Genomic DNA, 4,895 nt, shown 5'->3' on the forward strand with positions numbered 1-4,895 from the left:
AAAAGAAAAGAAAAAATACACAATTTAAGTTTCCTAATTTGTGTGCATGGGTACGAGTGTGTGTGTGTGTGTGTGTGTGTGTGTGTGTGTGTGTGTGTGTGTGTGTGTGTGTGTTTTATGTGGTGGTTACATTTGACAACCAGCCAAGTAGACGTGAACCTTCCCTGCTACCTCTTTCCAGTCCAAAGCAAGTCAGACATTATTATTCATGATTTTATTTTGTTGTGTCTGTAAAATGACTCTTGCGCTGGACCCAAGTACGACTGGAGCGCCTCAACGCTCCATCATGTTGGATTATGTCAAACGTCTCCACCCTGGCTGCGTGCCAAAAGAGGTCAGCCTGGGCGGCCTGCCTATGAAAACACAACCCTTCTCTCCCTCTCGTTCAGTTTCTCTAACGAGGAAGGGCGAAGCACCAAGAAGCGAGTGTGTTTACCTTGTGTGTGGAGTTTTCAGAGATAAGCATCTCTGACAGCGGCCCCACTCTATTCAAGTAGCATGGGTTAACCTCTTTCATGTATGTTTAAGAGTCGATGGTGGTTGATTCTGTGTTTATGTGATTTAGTTGAGTCTATTCAAAATGCCAGAATTGTGACAGACTGGGTCAGATCCATCTACAGTGCGTATCGCTGCCTCTCCCAGTCTGTAAGGAATGATCTCATCTTCCAGATGGTTCATTGTTCAGACAGTCCCTCACTCGGAATCATTTCAAGCTCACAGCCAAAAAAATACATCATTGTGTTGTAAGTGCTTTAAAGTGGTCCAAGAGTTTTAAACCACATTTACCTTGTTGTTGCATAAAAGAACCTTGGGGTGTCTGAAGTGACATACTTAAAAATGTGTCGCCTCCGACCTGCTTTTCTCAGTAATGGTGTAATGGCCACGGAGAAACGATTCAATCTGAAATGGTTAAACACATCATGAGCTTAGACACACAACTTTAGATTTGCCTGTCCAAACCCACTTCAGCGTCGGCTATATAAGTGTTTGTTGTGCTAATGCTAACCGAAGAACAGTAGCTTGAGCTAATGCTAAAGCCTAATTTATACTTGAGTTGAGTCCATGATTGACAAGCTAATGACTAGTCCAAGCAATGCCAGCAGTCTACAGATGCATGGGTTTTGGACTTGACTGGCTCTTAAGTCACACAAAGATTTGTTACTTTACTTTAACAAGGACCCCCCAAAGACTAGAGTCTTGGGCCTAGTCCACACGTAGCCGTTTTTTTTTTAAAACGAATATCCGCCCCTCCAAAAACTTGCATCCACACCACCGTGTTTTAAAAACAAACTCTGTCCACACGTACCCGGATAAATACGTTGTTAAGGACATGCCAGACCTGTAGGCGGCAGTACTTCCCCCGTTCTTAACCTCGTCCTTCGTCTGTGGTCTTCCGCAAGGAGCAGTAATTCCGCTTGCAAAAACAAACAAGCAGAAAGCGCTTGGACAATTGATAAAGCGAGCGCAGCTCTGAGGGCATCCATGCTGTCGGCTAGTGTAAACACAGGTCGCACACGTGATGTCAGCATATTTTTTGTCGCGGAAAGTGATGTTGCGGACCTTAAAACTCCGGTTTTGTCTGTCCACACGCAGACACCCAAAACGGAGAAAACGCAGATCTTCACTTTGGCCGGAATTTTTAAAAAGATCCGTTTTTGTGTGAAAAAACTCCGTTTTCGTGTGGATGACAGGCCAAAATGTAGAAAAATATCTACGTTTTGGCAGATCCCCGGCTACGTGTGGACAGGGCCTTGACTCGAAACTTGGACTTGAGTGAAAAAATGTTTATCTGTCATAAGTAAATGTTAGTTGGTTTGTGAGCCACAGACAATAACTACAAAACAGTTGAAAAATGCCAGTTGAAAACAGCTGCCAACACTGAAAAAATGGTTAACTCGTGTTTTAGTATTCATAACAGAATAATTACATCTTTAGCTGCTTTTCACAGAGCTCCTGATAAACCACTTGGCATCTGTTGAATTGGCAACTTTATAAAATTTTCCATTAGGCTCATTTTGAGCTTTAATTGGAGTCTGGTTTTGTAAAAGTGTGTTGTCATTTTAAAACAAGACCTGCAATCATTCAACATGTGTTGGCTGACATCGGGAAACTGAATCATTTTTGATAAATGTTTGTTAATACAGATACACATAGTCTCAGCAGAATCCTCTGGACTAATGATGATTAAGATACATGTCTCAGAAAAAAGTTCTGGTGTTTCAAAGTAGAACAGGTCGGAGTTTAGGAACACTGCATGGAAGAAATCCATTTAGCTTGAATATGCATCTCCTTGATTAGATACGTGACTTAAATTTACTCTTCAAAGACTTCAAGCTTGACAGACTTGACTTGGATTACCCCTGAAATACTCAACAATTCATTCTGATTTGCTCAAACTATTGTAATTGTCATTTACGTTGACATGTGGAGTTTTATAAACTGTAGCAACACTCATTATGTTTTAATATGAGCGTGTACAACATGTTATACTGTGTTATTGGTGATGAATGACAATAAAGTGAATCTTGAATGTCTTGTCAAACGCACTGGAAAGAAAGCATCATCATCATCATCATCAGAAGATGATGACAAGGATGAAAATGTTTCTTTACGAATATTTGAAGATTTCTAAAGTCATAGATGTCCACAAAGAGACCTCAACAACAGCTAAAATGAAAATCAGAGACTTAAACAGCAATCATTATTGGGAAATGTAATAATTTAAAAGTATTTTTAGAATTGTAATTTTTGTCATTTCCATGGATATTCAGCTGAGTGTCCCTGTTTCCAATACATGTTAGTAAAACATACATTTTTTAAATGCAGCAGACATTACCCTGTCAATAATCAGCCAAAATAACTCAACAAATAAATAAAAAAAAGTTCTGCAAATCACAAGAACACATAGGTTTTTCATGATTGTTCATTTATTTTCTTATGAAAGAAACCAAGTTTGATGACTGCAGAGTAGGCTCCTTGACTGACACCAAGTTAACGCATGAATATTCAGATTTAGTCAAGTTGTGCATAAATTCAAATCATTGTGGAATTTAACCAATGCAAGATTAAACAGCAATTCTGAGATTTTTCGAGTTTATTTTGGTTATTTAAAATAAACAATTCTACCCTGAAAAAAAAATAAAATAAAATGACAACACTACACAGAAACAGGTCCAGATGTTTTTTCCCCTGTCTGATCAACCTCCATGATTTCATTACCTTCAGAGGCAATGTGGGTCAGATCTTTGTTCCTATTGGCCCAAGAGCGTCTGTAACAGCGGCGCTCCAGCCTTGCAAAGCTTGACATAATGAGAACAGTCCTCTCCAAGTTCCAGTCCCCTCAGTAAACCAGGGGCTCCCCGCTCGTTACCATGTTTCCAGTGAAGCATGGAGCTCATCAAATTTGAAGGAGGCTTGTGTTTTTGGTGAACTTCATTGGGTTATTTTTGGTGTTTGAGCAGGAGGACATCAACCGAAGGCACTGCTCTCTCAGTTCTGTTGTCGGAGGACGAGTCTGTAGGTGATTTAGTAAGCGTCCACGGTGCTTGGGGCTCTAAGAAATTGATTGCTGGGATTGATGTCTGTTGGTGACACGACATAAATCAAACACATCCTCCTTATGGAGAATCACGGGGGTTTAGGGCTGGACGCGTCTCCAGATGAGGCTTAAAAATTGCTTGACATTTCATTACTGTAGGTACACTCCTCAGAGTATAAACCAACCCCAAAGGGGAGGTTTACATCATCATTCAGCCGCTGCATCCACATTTATATTTATTCACATTTACATTTCTTAAGGGCATTAATAAATCACACTGTGATTATGAGATATGAAAGTCTGATTTTCCTTCCAGATGTGAAGGTCTCCGTGTTCCAGGTTAGCTATTATCTGCCAGGACGTGTTTATTAGTAGCAGACAAAAGCTCTCGGCTCATGTGGAAGGTGTTATATCTCGATGTTAACACATCTGAAGATTGTGAATGGAGGGAAGTAGATGTGACTCAGAAAAACTCAGAGGAAGCCACGCTGCTGTCTCGGGAGAGATTGTTGTCAGGAGATTGGATCACATAGGAAGGATATTGACTCTGAGATGGACATGAAAGATAAAGGAAGAACACAGAAATGTTCTGTCTGCAAAAATGCAACGAACAAGAAATAAATCTCTTTTCATCACATGGTTTGATATGAGGGTGGAGCAGGAGGGCCCAAAACTCCATCTTTGTAAACAACTTTAACTCAAATAGAATATTGCACATATTGCTAATCAAATTAAACATATGTGAATGAGTGTCTTTGTTCTGTTTTTTTTTTGTGGCGTTGGTTACTAATTCAGCTCCTAGATGAAAGAAAATAGATGGTGAAAAGCCTGACAGATCTACGTCACACTAGCCACTTTTACAAAACAATGCTGTCAATTTCCCTCGTACATAACTTGCTTTTTAGTGTGACTGAAGCCGCGTTCATTATGTTTTTTTAACAAGCCGCTCCTAAAGGTGCCTGTTGTAGCGTAATGGTTGTTGGCTCTTTTATGAAAGAGGAACCATTCTACATAATAATCTGGAATATTAATTTTAACCAAATTTTATAGAGATAAGAAGACTCAAAGGTTGTTTTCATCGATAAACTGACGATCATATCCGTTTGTCTGTGTTTCAGTTCAATGAAAAGGCAAGTTTAAATTTTAAGAGATTTATTTCTTCAATTTAAACTAATGATTTTAAATGACAATCATTGGAAAAACAATCAACATTGGCAACCTTGTTGGACAATCTTTAACAGTTGATATTTTAAGCTTGCACAAATAGACCTTGTGTTGGATGTGCTAAGATTGAGGATGATGGAATTATGAATGCGTGCATGCAGGTGTCTGAGATTGCTTCAGGGAGAGAAAAGGT

Source organism: Nothobranchius furzeri, chromosome 6, assembly GCF_043380555.1.
Source record: "Nothobranchius furzeri strain GRZ-AD chromosome 6, NfurGRZ-RIMD1, whole genome shotgun sequence".
NCBI lineage: Eukaryota > Metazoa > Chordata > Actinopteri > Cyprinodontiformes > Nothobranchiidae > Nothobranchius > Nothobranchius furzeri.